Source organism: Miniopterus natalensis, chromosome 10 (assembly GCF_054644295.1).
Source record: "Miniopterus natalensis isolate mMinNat1 chromosome 10, mMinNat1.hap1, whole genome shotgun sequence".
In the NCBI taxonomy this organism is placed as follows: Eukaryota; Metazoa; Chordata; class Mammalia; order Chiroptera; family Miniopteridae; genus Miniopterus; species Miniopterus natalensis.
In genome coordinates, this window is record NC_142090.1 from 30167619 (window position 1) to 30184644 (window position 17026).

Sequence of the window (17026 nt, forward strand, 5' to 3'; positions counted from 1 at the left end):
TCTAGACACGTAGACTCTAATATTTTTCTAGTTCCAATCACTTCTTCTTATTCTTCCCAAGGATATCTTTTAACAAAATTGTCTGGTTATGTTACATCCAGATTTTATGAGCAATCTTCATTGCTCAAAACCTTACAGAATATTTAAAGTCCTTTAAAAGAGTCACTCAAAATTCAAACTTTGGCCATGGTCCATATTTAAAGATTGAATATGCCAACCTTTCCCCATAATGTTCTCCAAATCCCCATGTACAATACACTATGTTATGCGTTGAAAATCACCAATCATTTTTGCTCTTCTATAATTTAGCTTATTCTGCTCCCAATACCTAGAATGCTCCCTATAGTTCCAGCACTGTTATGTTTCATCAAAACTTCACCTCAAGTAGACCTCTTCCATCTATCTGTCTCTAATTCCTCAGTATAATGATTTAAAAATTATTTACAGTTTACATTGATTTTTTAGTCCTAAATTATGGATTTCTCATCTTTATAGTCAATACTTCTTAAATGTAGGTGATTACTCATTGTATTTCTGAAAAAATTTTTAAACTTTGACTTATTCATAGTATATGTTCAGTGAATATGTGTTGAATGGAACTGAGTATGAGGGTTGTCAAAGAATAATTACAGAAATATGCATTGGATTATTGTAGACATATGAGATCAAAAGAGTGATTAATCAATGTGGACTACATTGGTGAAAAAGCACTTATATGGGATAGTAATTAAGCTGGGCTTTGTATAACCAGTAAAATTTGATAAGCAGAAAAAAAGGAGGAAGCTACAGAGTGATAGTAACGTAGGGGGGAAAAAGGATATTGTATATTTGGGAACAGAAAGTGGATGTATCTGTCAGGACCTAATGGCTTTTTTTGTAAAATAATAAGGATGAGGGTAGGAAAGAAAAAAGGCCTGTTTGGGGTGGAGGGCACATGATTGCAAGGCTTAGGTTTGCAGTTTTAACTAGCAGACAGTTGGCAGGTTTTAAAGACTGTGTAAAAGTCATTAGAAAGAGAATTAGAAACACTTATTTATTATAATGATATAAATTAAAAGTGGTGTGTGATAATTAACAATGGTGAAATTGATTGCTTGAAATGGACTTCTCTAGAACTATAATTTCTCAACAGAATTTTAATCTCTGTCCTCAGTTTACAAGTGTTATGAATATATTTTACAGGATCAAAGTTGTATGTTATGGACAGCATTTTCATCTGTCAATTCAAGAATTCATTCTGAGCTTTACCTATTTAGATGTTTGATATTTCAATATCAGACTTAAAGTATTATCTTGCCCCCTTTTCTTTGTATTTTAAGATCAGGACAACCCACTAATAGTCACTTACAACCTAAAAAGCCCGGAAACCCTCATTGTTTCTCTTTGTAGAGCAACTGATTTTGCTTGAATGTGTAGTCTAAATGAAGGGGAAATTAAAGTAAAAAATAAAAACTTTGTAAAAATTAAGCATATTCCTTTAAACATTATGAATTAAATTAGGGCCAAGCCAGCATGGCTCAGCAGCTGAGCACTGACCGAGGATCTCAGAGATTGAGGTTCGATTCCCAGTCAGGGCTCATGCCTGTCAGGGGCCTGCAGGAGGCAGCCAATCAATAATGACTCTCTCATCATCAATGTCTCTCTTTCTCCCTCTCCCTTTCTCTCTCTGAAATCAATAAAAAGATAAAGAAAAAAAAGAACTAAATTAGGAATGCCTTGTATACGTTTAAAAAATAAGTCTTTTGTTAGCTGAAGTTCTAATAAAAGAGTGCAAGCAATAGATCAAGAGTCTGGGATTCACTGTTCACTTTAAAATGTTTCTAGGGGAATCATTGAGGATCCTTAAATTTTCTTTTCTAAAACTTCAACTTATAAATAAAACTATATCATATATCTGATCAAGACCTTAAAAGTGTCCTGAACAAACTACAAATAGTCAAGTAATATGTATGGTAATTTTAAAAGTGATAATGAAATCCATCTGGTTTTCAAAACTTTTCATAGATAAATGAAATTAGCAACTTTTGGAAAAGTTGAGTGTTGTCCTTAATTGACAGATATATAGAATTAACATTAAAATACGTAGCCTGACCAAATTAATATATATGAACCATGGCTCAAGGTTAAAGAACTATCATATCAACAATAGCTCTCCCTTCAATTCAATAAATAATAAAAATATATTAGGAAAGAGACTCTTTAGTTTTCCCAACTGTAAAATTAAAAAGTTGAACTAGATGAACCATAAAACTCATTTTGCCTAAAATATCATATCAGTCCATATAGGATGGAAATTTATTTTGAGTAGGCATCCACAGGGTGCAACTCTTCTAATAAAACAAGGTACTCAGGTAATACCTAAAGAGACAAAGGTAAACACACAAAATATATTTTCTGACTTTAATATGAGATTATAAGAGGTATGCAACCTACACTTACAGGGAACAAGGATTTAAGGATAAAACAATAGTACATATGTTATTCATATCGTTTTATTTATTTTAATTTTTTATTAATTACCTATGTATCAGAAAAATATTCATTAGGTATTCATACATGATGCTTTAGAAATATAAAATTCATGAACCTTTGAGCTTGTTTATTAAATTTTGATGGCATTATTTTATAAACACTCTACCTCCAAAATTACACAACCACATGTGAATCTACGAACTATGCCTAATACAATGAGGATTTATTTGAGATATTTATTTGATGCCTCCTATTCACTGTAACATCTCAACATACTCTGACTTAAGAGTACTTAAGTAAGCACTCTTAAATTCTCTTACTCTCATTCTATATACAGTAGTCTGTTTTAAGCCAGGATAAATATTTTACGTGTAAAATTCAAAATTAAAATTAAGATATTTATTGCTATTTTTTAAATATTAAATATACAATTTATGTAATCTGGAGTGCGATGTTATAACTAGTACTCTGGATTTGAAAGGTAGATTACTTTTTTCAATGTTACAAAATATCTCACACTCTCTTAAGAGAGAACAGGAGAAAATTCTGCTGAAATGGTACTCATAACTACAGAAAAAAGAGCTTAGGAATATGATTTCATGAGAATTTCATGCTGTTCCTTAATGTTAAATATGACAAATGATACAACTTGAAATACCTAACTTCATATAAGATTGTATTCTTCATTTTATCATTAGTGTGAATCTGTTTGCACCAAATTTATTATTATAATAAGGAACATGATAGATTGAAAGTAAACAAATGCAATTTCATCTAAGGTGTATGATGCATTATGTGATTGAAGCATGACAGAGCATTGTTAACGGTAAGCCTCCAAAACTCCACTGGATCAAGATTTAAAGTGCAGCATGCAGTTTCAGGTTTAAGTTTTAATGCCAATGGGAATTATGTGCTGCTTAATGGAATGTCCTATGTACATATTAAAATTATATGAAAAATTCAGAAATTTTAAAATATTTTAAAGTAAATGTATTGTTGTATGGATGGCACTTAAATAAATATTTGATTCCATAATTTGTTATTTCTCTGCAAAATAAATAATTATTTTGCTTAATGAAAATTACAGATTAAACGTTTAACTTCAAAACTATGATTTGCAGATAAAATTTAATAAAAATACGTGCACATTCTTTTACATAATTGATAAATTAAATACGTATTTGTATATATGTTTATGTGTGTGCACATGTCTACTCATGAGCAGCAAAGGTTTACAAACTAGGATGACTTGGTTTTTGTCCCTTTCTCTTACCATCATGTTAAAATAAGATGATGTAGAAATATACAAGAACCAGAAATACAAATAATAAATGTGGAATATACTTTCTATAAGTGATGTTTGGAAATATTCAATGACTATAGAGTAAATTGTTAAAAATTAATGCAGATTACATTTGACATTTATAAACACTATAACTAACAGCTATTTCAAAAAATTTGTAATGTGAAAAAAAAATACAGTTTGTCTGAATGGGCACCATAAATTCACATTATTTTCACATGCATATTCTATTATATGTATCAATTTATTTGGTGAAAAGTATATTAAGAACAACAAAACCAGGTAACTAAATGAATAATCCTGTCCTCAGCTCCTGATTTTGGCCATACTAATGCTTTGGTGAATGGTCAAGAGGAATAAATTATTTATTATACATTTCAAAGAAAAGTCTTCATTGAAAAGGCTCTGACACTCGTCCTTCCTGGAACCAACATCAAGAGAATTCATGGTTATCTCTAAAATTGCAATGTGAACCCTGGTCAGCATGTTCTGTGGTTAAAGCATAGGTCTGTGCACCAGAGGGTAGTGTGTTCGATTTCCTGTCAGAGGCAGGTACCTGGGTTTCAGGTTAAATCTCCACCCCTGGTCGGGCCATGCTGGCTGGAGCACATGTGGGAGGCAACCAATCGGTGTGTCTCTCTTGCATTGATGTTTCTCTCTCTCTCTCTTCCTTCTCTCTCTCTCTTCCCCCACCCCTTCCCTTCCACTGTCTCTAAAAGTAAATAAAAAAAGACCTTCACTCCTCCAGTGAGGATTAAAACAAACAAAAAAAGGTGAGAGGCAATTACTCAGGAGAGGGAGGTGTATAGAATAAACTGAGCTCAGGGAGCTACATCTCAGCCAAGTGAGGTGTATAAATAGAATTATTAATATCTTGAACTACACTAGGAAAGAAAAAGATTAATCAAGCAGTTGCATACAAATGTCAGTCAAGGTTTTAAAAATGGAAACCCTTATTCTATCTTCAATGAAGAATCTGAAAGTTTTTTCAAAGTAGCCCTAAACATGGTCACTATATTACAGCTTTATGGCATAGCAAAATGAACTGTAAGATAAGTATTTGAAGTATTTGATTATCCTAAGCTGCATTTCATACCAAGGAAGCTAATATAGTATCAATACTATTGCAGTAGTGAATAAAAACTACTCAAAATGAACAAGATGAATTAACAAATCTAACTTGTACTGCTTCATAATAAGTTCAAATTTATAATAACAAAACTTTAATACAAAAGCATCAAATCTCACAATATAGGTTTTATAGGAAGTATTCCAAAAAATTATCACATCATCACCCCTGGTTAATTGTCTCCAGCGTGTTAGTTACAATTATCAATACTACTAATAAGTAGTAATTTATCTTGAACTTTTGCTTACTCTCAGCCAATTAATTTATAATAGAGAAAAAAGAAAACATTGAAGGTAGTGTAGTACTGTACTGCTACTTGTATTTTCTAATTCATATCTTCATGTGCTCTAATGGTACAGGCAAGTGAGGGTACAGTCACTTTTCCTCATTTTTTAGCCACAATTTTCCGTGGCTTCCAGAAAGACATCATTTAGGTCTGCTGAAGCAGAGGTCTTTCTCTTCTACTTTGCTATCTTCTGCTTACAAATCAGAAAACATTTGGATAACATTGATTTTTGTGAGTAATAAAGTCAGTGATCAATGGAAATAATGAACATAAAGACTTTCCTTACAGTGAGGAACATTTCCATCTGTCTTAGTAATGACCCGAGGTACAATGCCCAATGTCTCTTATTCAGTTTTAATACTCAATATATATTTAAATTTATGTCAAATAGAATTGTCTCTTTGGTCCAAGAAAGATTATATTGATGCTACTCTAACACTGACTCAGATAACTATTTCACATTTCCTATGTATTAGTCATCATGGTAAGTTCTTTTTGTGGTTATCAGATTTAGCCCCGTTACTACCCTTTCATGTAAGTACTATTGTCCTCATTTTACAGATTGAGAGCATGAGTCTAAAAAAGATCAAGTAATTTGCCCAATATTCAATCTAGAAAGCTGATTCCAGCGCTCATGGGATAGATTATTTGGTGCTGGGTCCAATTTATAAAGCCTAAAAAAAGAGATGAATCTGAAAGAGAAAATAAGACATTCTTTAAAATAATCACTCTTGCTTTTTTCTTATTTCCTCTGATCCACAATTGCCATCAAAATGAAACATTCAGGAGGAAATCATAACAGAATAGAGATCTGTAGGGGAAAAGATCCAATGTGGTAAATATAATTTAATTTGATATAAATGGCATATAAACCAACTGGCCCAAGAACAGCCAAATCTCATTTTTAGTTTATGGGTCCAACACATTTTGTTCATCCAATATTCATTTGACCCGATGCTAAAAGTTTTGAAAATAAGACCCAAATGACAAAGACTCTAAGCATTCAATATAATTGCCTTAACACTTAGAGCTAACAGGCAGAGTCCTATGTAAAACAGTATTCACTTACATGTAAAAACCTATAAACAAGACTAACAATAGATTATCTGCAGGTAGGTGTTAATAAGTCCATTCAGGCAGATAAGGTTTCAACAAGATCTAGTTAATGAGGAGTGAATTTGGGTTATGATTATGTGGCTGAGAAGCCAAAGACTGAAATTTAAGACCTTGACAGAGTTATCCATTTGTGAATTTGTTTTCTATATCAGGAAAAAACAAAAGCATCTATCCTACTAATAAAGTTTGAAAGAAAAGTAAAATAAGTGAAGATTTTTCCAGATTAGAATTAAATATACATCATTTGAAAATATTGAGTGAAAAGCAAGTATTAAAAAGTAATCTCTCACAATGAAGCTTTCTTGCTCTCATACTCTTGTCCTTTAAAGCCATAACTTAGTGTTATTTTCTATAAAAGTCAAAGTTATAATAAGGATATTACATTATTGCTCTTAGAATTTTAAACATACAACCTGTGGAGACAAACATTTCTTTTAAATATAGCAAGTAGAAGATTACAATTTTCAGGTAGAGATGATATGTGAGTACAATTACTACTACCCACTATTGCAATAAACTAGTAGAGACACAGTAAATTAGTAGAGACCCAGTAGTCTATTACTGGGTACACAAAAGTGTCACTACTGTTCAACAACCTGATAATAAGGAGGCACAATACGCAGGTGATGGCTAACGTCTGATGGCTACTTACATAACAAAATGCCAGAAAATATTCCTCTGAAATATATTTATATTGCATTTTTTGTTAGGAATCTGATAGAAAAAGCACCTGAAAGAGGATGGCATGATGGAAAGCTTGTCAACTGCTAAGTATCAAATATGTAAGATTATGTGCTTCTTTAAGGCAATAGGACTTTAACCTACATTTGATAATTGTAAGTTACTTTTTATCCTGTAATGACGCTTTAAGCTTATTAATAAACTTATAGAATTTTTATTTTTTAAGTCAAGGGGAAAGTAAAAATTAAATTAACCGGCAAACTTGGAACACGTGCCTCAAAATTTTGGCTTTTTATTTGTGAAAATTGATCAACCGCAGAAGTAATGTGTGTGATATTAAATTAATCCATTGATGGGGCTTTATGTATGATCTCTTAAAATTTTTGAATTATTACAAGGATTCATAATTAACTATAAATGTCACTTATATAGATTATAAAAGAAAATGGCTGGCTTTAAGTATCTTTATTCTTTCTATACCTTTCTTCCTTTTAGACCACTAGCAATCTCATGGATTTAGTAAGGTGCCACTCCAACATAGGCATATTGGTGCCTATAAAATTTAATAAATACTGAGAGCCATGCCTTTCACACAGAAATTATCAACTATGAATAACAGATAGTATTGTTTTAGTTTTGATCTTTTTTAACTTTATTTTTATTGTTGACACTATTACAGTTGTCCCCATTTTCTCCCCCTTTGCCTGCCGCACCAAGCCCCCCGATCTCCTCCCCCCCAGCCATTGGCACATTGTTGTCTATGTCTATGGGTTATGTCCATATGTTCTTTGTCTAATCCCTTCACCTTCTTTTATCCAGTCACTCATCTCCCCTCCCCTCTGATAGCCATCAGTCTGTTTCATGTATCCATGCCTCTGTTTCTATTTTGTTCATTAGATTCTACATATAAGTGAGATCAGATGGTATTTGTCTTTCTCTGACTGGTTTATTTAACTTAGCATAATAATCTCCAGGCCCATCCATGCTGTTGGAAAGGTAAGATTTCTCTTTTTGTGGCTGTATAGTATTCCACTGTGTAAATGCACCATAGCTTTTTCATCCATTCATCTACTGATGAGCACTTGGGCTGTTCCCAGATCTAGGCTATCACATTATGTATCCATTTTAACTTGCAGAAAGTTTATATCTAAGGTAGTCAATAAAGAAAAATAAGCACATATATGTAATGTTCCCTTTGTGTTGTGAAGGCAAAAAGCATCATTAGCAAAACCATTCAGTGACTAATTAAGTGGCAATTTGAGTGCACTGCAAGAATGGCAAACACCTGATCCATACACTGCATGCCCCTTCTCCCCAGTAACCATAGCAGACCTCACTAATTCATCCTGCTACTCTTTCTGTCTTAGGGACCAATTGCAGCCTCATACACATGGGCAACCTCAGACCCCTATTCAATACAACACTCAAGGAAGCCATGAACAATTTGGTGTACCTTTGGAAAGACCAATACTGGTAACCACAAACTTCACCCATACCATTAAAAATTACATGGTCTCTGGTGAGTCACTTAATTTCTCCTTGATTCCTTTTCATTCTGAAGATTTGTCAGTGAAAACATAAAGATCTGATACTGCAGATTTCACATCAAAAGAATAGAGAATGGATTTTTTTAAATGATAGCAGTAGTTTTAGATAAAGAACAAGCACTATTTGTAGTTAAGCCAGCTCACTCTTCAATCTAATAAATAAATAAAAAAATTTCCATTGGGTTATTTGAAGAAAAAGTGTCACCAATTAGGAATACTGCCTGTTTCATCTTTAATGCACTATTTTTAAGGTATATTTGGGGATGAATTTTCTTTATTAAGTTAAAGTATACAGTTATTTCTGAAGTTTAATTTAAATTTAGCTTTCTTCAAAATATATATATAGAATACTTAGAAATTAAAGTTGTTTTAGTCTTTCACACAAATTTATATCATTTCAGCAAAACTTACCACTACTTTTTAATTTTTCTATTTTTTAAATGTTATTGCAAAGAAATCTCAGGAAAAGTAAATACTTTAAAATTAAAATGAATGAAACCCCAAACTAGATAAATTTATTACCAATATTCTGTATTCACTATTTATATAAAGTAATACATGTTATTGTTGTTCCCATTTCTACCTTTATTTTGCATCTAACATTTTTTAAATGTTTCATGTTTATATATATTTTCACAAAGAATAGCATTCCATATTAACTTGACACTATATTTGAGAAAAATCTTTTAAAATTAAGATATGAAATTATTCATTCTTGATTCAGAAAGACACAAATTATTTGCTTTAAAGTCTTAATTGTGCTCTGTTCTATCAATTATAAATTAGAAAATATTATGTATAGGGTAGTAAAAACACATAAATTTGGTGTGATTCAATTTAAGAATACTCTAGTCCAAGGAAACTAAATAAGTACATCAATTCTTGAGGAAACAAACAAAAATTTTATATATGAAAATATGCACATGACGTACATATTTAGAGATTCCTTAAGAATACAGATAGTATTCATGCTACATACAAATGTGAAGGTGCTCTATATTAAAATTCTTGAATGGCTATTTCAGCATTGCTATTCATTTCCAAGGCTAACTGGTATGCCAGTTGGGTCACGAAAGTAATTTTCATTGACTGTTATAGTCTAAAGGGAAACATTACATGCTAGTGACAGAATATGTAAAAAAAACATACTTATAGCATATTTATATGATAACTTGCAGAACATGGAACAGCAACTTTTCCCCAAAATATGTATCATGTGCATCTATAATCCCTATCCATTTATTTTGGGCATATCAATGCTATCTCATCAAATTATTCCTAAAAGTTCAAAAAAATTGTAGTGGTAATATGGCCACATACTTTTATATATTTAAGAAAAAATTAAATGCCATCAAGTCACAGAAATTGTGAACTGTATATCTGATGAAATATAACTGAAGTGAGAAGACAAGAAGTAACAGAAAACCAACTAATTACATCTGTACCTTAACATTAGTTACCTCTTGATTATCTGCATCAATGGAATGGAGTGGCTAATAAAAGATTATAATCTGTTTAGTGACATTGGGTCTGTAGCCTTGTGCTTAGAAGCTGAATTTCTAATTGCCCAGTATAACCAACTGCAAATGTGCTGGGAGGTTGCCCGTCACACAGAAGAGTGACCACAGACACATAATTTTGTTTCTGGAAACATTTCCTATGTTAAACAAAGAGGATTAGAAGTTGACTCTTTTTCCTTTTCCAATCTTAAGGTTAATAGTAATAATGTACATTATTATTTTTTTATTATTGTTCAAAATATTACAGATGTCCCTTTATCTCTTCACTGGCCACTTCCACCCCTTTCACCCCCCTCCCCAGTCTCTCACCACACCATTGATTGTGTCTTTGGGTTATGCATATATGCATATAAATTCATTGGTTAATCTCTTCCCTTCACTATGAGATTCCTCAGTCTGATCCATGTTTCCATGTCACTGAATCTATTCTGTTCATCAGTTTATTAAGTTCTCCAGATTCCACATATAAGTGAAATCATGTGATGTTTGTTTTTCTCTGCTTGGATTGTTTCGCTTAGCATAATATTCTCCAGGTCCATTCATACTGTCCCAAAGGGTAAGAGATCCTTCTTCTTTACAGCTGCGTAGTATTCCATGGTGTATATGTCCCACAGCTTTTTTATCCACTCATCTACTGATGGGCACTGGGGCTGTTTCCAGATCTTAGCTATTGCAAATTGTGCTGCTATGAACATAGGGGTGCATATATTCTTTCTGGCTAGTGTTTCAAGATTCTTAGGACACATTCCTAGAAGTGGGGTCACTGGGTCAAAAGGAGTTCCATTTTTAATTTTTTGAGGAACCTCCATACTGTTTTCCATAGTGACTGCACCAGTCTGCATTCCCAACAGCAGTGTACTAGGGTTCCCCTTTCTCCACTTCCTCACCAGCACATGTCATTTATTGATTCATTGATGGTAGCCATTCTGATAGGTGTGAAGTGATACTTCACTATGGTTTTACTTTGCATCTCTCTGATGATCAGCGACGTTGAGGATTTTTCCTGTCTCTTGGCCATCTGCATGTCCTCTTTGGAGAAGTGTCTATTCAGGTCCTTTGCTCATTTTTAAATTGGATTGTTTATCTTCCTCTTTTTGAGTTGTATGAGTTCTTTGTACGCTTTAAAAATATGGAATGTTTCACCAATTTGCAGGTCATCCTTGTGCAGGGGCCATGCTAATCTTCTCTGTATTTTTCCAATTTTAGTATATGTGCTGCCAAAGCGAGCATGTATGTTATTCTTTAAAAATATTTTTTGGATTATTATAGTGGTAGGTCAACACAAATAAGACATTGCATCTTTTTCTCACAGTTAATAACATTAGAGATTTTAAAAACAAATAATTTGGCAGACGGGAATTTGAATATTTGAACAGAATGAATTAACTATTAACCAAAAATTTATTATTTACCATGTTCTGACTTAGGAACCTCACTTCCCATTGCTAAGGTAAAAGTATGGCCAATGTTAATAAATACACCTATAGATTTAAATGGTACTATGATTTTAGATGATGGGATGCCATTTGTCCTTAAAACATTATCTTTTTTTGGAAAAAAAAAAATGACTTCTAGTCAATTATAACTAATACAAATGAACATAAATCTTGTCTTGTTATAAAAAGTGAGAACAATCACAAGACTCTCTTTAAGTAATCTGCCTTGATCATGCTTTACTATAACACCATTAAATATATATATGCCATTAAATATATATTTCAGATTATGAAGCCAAACTCTATATTCTCTGTTATAATCTGTTGAATTGTGTCATTTGTATTGAAAATGACTCTATACATTCAAATGTATAGGTCGCATTTTTATAATTAAAAGCAAAGTGATTATTTATTGATAAATGACACAGAATGTCTTTTTTTTTTTTTTTTTTACCTAAGTAATATTAGACATTTGAAAGATTTTTTTCTGAAGGGCAAAATGATTACACGGCATTTGAATAGACCATGCGACAACACATCCTTAGATGTCATGTCTGATATGAAAGGATGGTCTTCATTCATAAGATGCACAAGGGAAATTATATCATAAAAGAAGAAAAGCAAGGAAGGATGTAGTAGTGGTGTCAGGGAGTATTTATAGTGGTTTGATGCATGTAAATATTACATCAGATAAATAATTCTTTTCAAATAGATCTCTGAAGTTCAGGGACTTTGCTTAAGAAACAGATTATACAAGTTTTACATGACTATATGCCATTTTCTTCAAGATAAGAACATTAATTCAAACAGGAAAAATGACTTCCAAAATATTTCTTTCCTTCAGTTTTCTATGAAGAAGTATATAACCTAATGCTGGCAGATGAAGACTAGGGAAAAAATTGTTCAAATTATATTTTACTATCAGAATTCAACAAATACATTTTCATCTAAATTATTTTGTCAACAGCCTGTAGTACCCTTGCTAACCTTATTTGGCACCAGTGCATAATTAGATACACAGGGGTGTGACTCCAATTGAAGGTGTTGGCATTGTAGCACTCTGTGAAAATATTAACTATGAGGTTAACTCCAATTTTCTCTTCTTTAATTAAATGCACATGGTACTAATGAGGTAACCTACTGTTCCTTGATAGCACTAATTAGCTAAGAGGAGAGTACTCTCTCACATTGCAATTTAAACCTAAAAATAAGGTTGAAAAATGCTAATTGCAGGCAATTTTAAAACAGTACAACCTAAAGAACTAGTCATAATAAGAGAAACTGACTGCTTTACAGCTGGGCAGCTGTAACTTTGCTTCAAATCTAAACAAGTCACATGGTTTATGGACTGCTATTTAACAAGATCATAGGTATCCTTAAAAAATATGAAATGCTACTTCATACCATAGTAATGATCCAGAATAACAAAAAATCCTCAGATCAACACTTATCTACATAAAACCCAAAATAAGTGAATACCACAAGAACTCCAAGGTGCCATGACATGATTTATATTTAATACTGAAAATTAAACTTCATAAATAAGCAACATTGCCTTTGTCTCTTTCAAGAGCACCCCCAATAAGTAAAATATTGTAATTTGTGTCTCCAAAACAGATAAAACATATCAATGTGCTGAATATTTGTCATTCCAATCACACTGTCAGAAGGAAAGATAGAGAGGAGTAAAGATCAGCATCTGAATAATACACAAACAGGAAATTTCCAGACAATGTACAAGTACAGTGATAAAAATATACAAAAGATGCTATGGAATAAAATGGTGTAGTTACTGGTGAAGGGATACAGGCACCAAAATATCAGAAGGATTTCATTGAAAGAAGAGGATTTTGACTACATTTCTTCTACAGGTCAGAGCTTTGGGATGGAAGTAGCCTGCAGCTTCACTGTGAGAGGCAATGTTCTCCATTCTTAGCCCCAAATCCTCAGAAGCATGATTTCAGTAAATCTACGTATAATCCAAATATATCTTCTTTATTTTTCAAACATTGCCCAAATATGATTTTAACTGATAAACACTGAGATAACTTTTGACATAAAGCAAGATTCTGAAAGACTTTCTGAACAATCGAAAAAGATATTATGTTTTGATTGGTGCAAAGTATATTTTCACTTTTTTTAATTCCATAAAATCTATGACATCATATTTTTATTAGCCAGAAACTTTGTTTAACTAAAAACACTCATTGTCTGACAGTGGCAAATCTTTCTTATTGCCACAGAGAACAATAAAGCATATTAAAATGATATTGTCATTAACCTATCCTTAGGGACAAGAGAGAGAGATTGCCCCACATTGAGAACTCACAGTGACATTTTTTTGCTCCTGTCACTTTGCATGCAAAAATCATAAAATACATATAGTTTAAACAATAGAAAGAGCTGAATGAGCAATAAACATAAAGAGTTAAAAAGCAAAATTTGTGAAAAGAAAAAGTCAACTTAATCTTAAATTGAGGATTAAAACTGGGAAGCAAAACCATTTGAAAGGCAAAGGCTTTTACCTAACTCTCAACTAATAACTCCTAGAGTTAGAAGCATGTGAGAATAAATTTTGTACTACCATTAATCAGTCATCATGTCTTGCCAAAAGGCTTGGTTGAAGAAATTGCTTTGGAAAACCCACCCAGCTTCTTCTCCTAGCTGTCTTAAAGCTTTCTACAACAGAAAAAGACAGAGGGTTGGCAAGAGATACTGATAAACCTCTGACCAACCATGCTTAACAGATCCATGAAGTTGCAAGTCTCTAAAGGACTAAGAAGGCAAATAAAATCAGTCATTTAGAAATGGGTCTCCTGGAGACAACCTGATATGTTCCAAAAAAATCACAAGGAAACACAATATGAATGGACATTTTAAGTGTTTTACATCTGTTTCAAATAAGCACCAAAGATCCTTTTAACAGTGCAAAGGCCAAGACAATGTATTGGAATGGGCTTTCAACATTAGCTTCAGAAGGAATCTATTCTTTAAATATGATCATTGTAATTTTTTCTTAAAACAATAAAGAGTAATTCACTGAGTGTTGAAAATAAGAATACTAGCTCTGGAAACAGCTTGTCGGGTTTAGATCCTGACTCAACACTTACTAGCAGTGTGATCCTGAGCAAGATACTTTGCTTATCTTGGCCTGTCTCTTTCTAGAAAGGGTGTAATAAGTAACACTATCATATGGTTGTTAAACTCACTGATTTGTAAAATACAAAAAATAGTACCGCTTCCCAAAAACTTACTGTTTACTAGTTATAGACTTAATATTTATTAGCTATCATTATTGCTTCAAAACAACATTCAATTTTTTTAAATAAAAATTCTTTAAAGTCCTACTATGTGTAAAACAATTATAAAGGATGTGAAAAATTCTCAAGACATTGTATTTGCATTCAAATAGCTTTTGATCTGTCATTATACTTTGTGGTATCAATCAGAACCTCTCTGATGTGAATCAACAGTATTTGTTTTTCTTTAGTAACCTGGTGTAGCAAAGCAAAAAGTTAATATGAGTATATTTGCATTCAGTGACAAGGTAAAATGGCTTCTAAGAAAGGTATAATTTTTTCAAAGATGATGAAGGTATATTTTTCATAGACAGTAGGTATTACATATTTCTCTTTCCTGACAAATGAAAATGTTTTAAATTATAGTTCATTGAGGTTGGCTGAAAGTACTTTCAAATTTTTCTTTAAGATGTTTAAAACTTTAGGGTCACAATAGTTGGGTACGGTAAAATATCTAAATGGAATACTGACCTACATTTTAAAGGTGAAATTTTTTTTTAAATGTTCAGCTAGTCACGAAGTATGAACACTCTTGACATGATATAAAACAAGAACAAAATCAAATGTCTGATTGGACTTTTGCTACACTGTTTCTTTTGTAGGTTTGTTTGGCTGTTTGGAGGCCATTCATCACATCTGATGTAAATTGTTCCAGGGACAACGTGGCCAGGAGATATACCAGAATGTATGTGCTGGCTTTGCAAATTCAAACTACTTCACCTTCCCCAACTCATCTCTAAAAAACAGATTAAACACTCCTGGCTCTGACAGAGGAAATTTAAAAAAAAGAACTGATTCCGGGAAAACATTTTGATTATTTCTTAAAACCAGTGGCTCAGAGTAGTTGCTGTATTGTTTGGAGCCAGTTACTGAGAAGCAGGAACTGTGTACGCCAGAAGACCAAACCAATATGAGTACATTCCTAAGGACTTTTCATTCTTCTTTCTGAAGAAGCAGTTAGCCCTGCCTTACTTCCTTCTGGAACACAAACTGCAAAACCCCCATATGATATTGAGGAGAACATGATGTGACCATTAAAAAATCATGTGTAGAGAAGGGAAATGAAGCCCAAGAAGCTAAAATTATTTACAAAAGTTCATGCTTTTATTTATTTTTTTAAAGCTGATGTGCAACACATAATCTTTGTTCTCAAATTTTAGCATGTAAAGAAATTTCTGGGTAAGCTGTTATAATTGCAGATTCTGATTTAAAAGGTCCGGGGTAAGGCCCAGGAATACACATTTTAACAAACATCTTGGTGATTGCTACCACGCTTTGAGAAATGTTGTTTTCCGTGCTCAGCATATTTGTGTAACAGGTGATTTTTCATTGTTTTATTCTATTTTTCACTCAGTCAACATTTTCTCAGTATTTACTATATGCTATAAAATATATTAGCCATGCAGCTATAAAAATTACTGAAAATTGTTGTTGCCTCCAAAGAGAGTAAGAAAAACAGCCTTGTAAACTAAGATGCAACAAAGTAAGTGCCATTTGCTGGGGCTCTTAGATTTTTGTTCTTGAACCCCTTTGGCAATCTGTTAAAATCTAGAATAGCCTACTCAGAAATAAATTTAAATGCATAAAATAAAATATAAAGAATTAGAAAGGAAATCTGTTTTCCTTCCCAATTTTCTAATTTCGAATTTCAATAACACTTAAAAAGCCACATTTGTGAAATATTAATAAATGTGCTTCTTTACTGATGCATTAAATGATAAGAAATAGTGGCAGGTTTGATAACCACTATAATTTTAAAGTAGTAATAAGCATTACTAATATTTCTAGATAGTTTTACCAACTGCTATGTGATATGAAAATATTTTTATTGGTGACAATGTCACAAATATTGCTAATATTATTGTGGTTTGTTACCTATTTCAAAATGGAAGAAAATGTTGTCTTAATTAGAAGTGAAATTGAGACTACTTTTTCTTCATTCACATTAATAGACCTCCTGAATTCTATATGGATCCTTGCTCAAGAGACCTTACGTTAGGGAAAAATACATTGTTGAAGTGGTAAAAAGTAGTTTAATCATATAGAAAGAAGATATTTTCTAGCTTACTCCCAAATAATGAGTAGAAATTTATTGGGGGGGGGGAGCAGAAGAAAAGTAAGGGAGAATAAAAAAAAAATTAAGATTTTTGCCTTAAAAACATGATAATTTGGGTATGGTAGGAGAGTGATATGGATGGGGGAAGTCATGAGAAATGAGGCTGTAAAGATCAGGACTA

At 32.3% G+C, this 17026-nt stretch overlaps 1 protein-coding gene and 1 non-coding gene across 2 annotated transcripts in view; both read right to left on the minus strand.

Moving 5' to 3' along the window:
* Positions 1 to 17026, minus strand: part of FOXP2 (forkhead box P2) — a 643835-nt gene that overhangs the window by 120353 nt on the left and 506456 nt on the right. The window lies entirely within an intron of this gene.
* On the minus strand, positions 11178 to 11284 carry LOC148092226 (U6 spliceosomal RNA). The gene has a single exon (XR_015715231.1). It is a non-coding gene; the product is annotated as a U6 spliceosomal RNA (small nuclear RNA).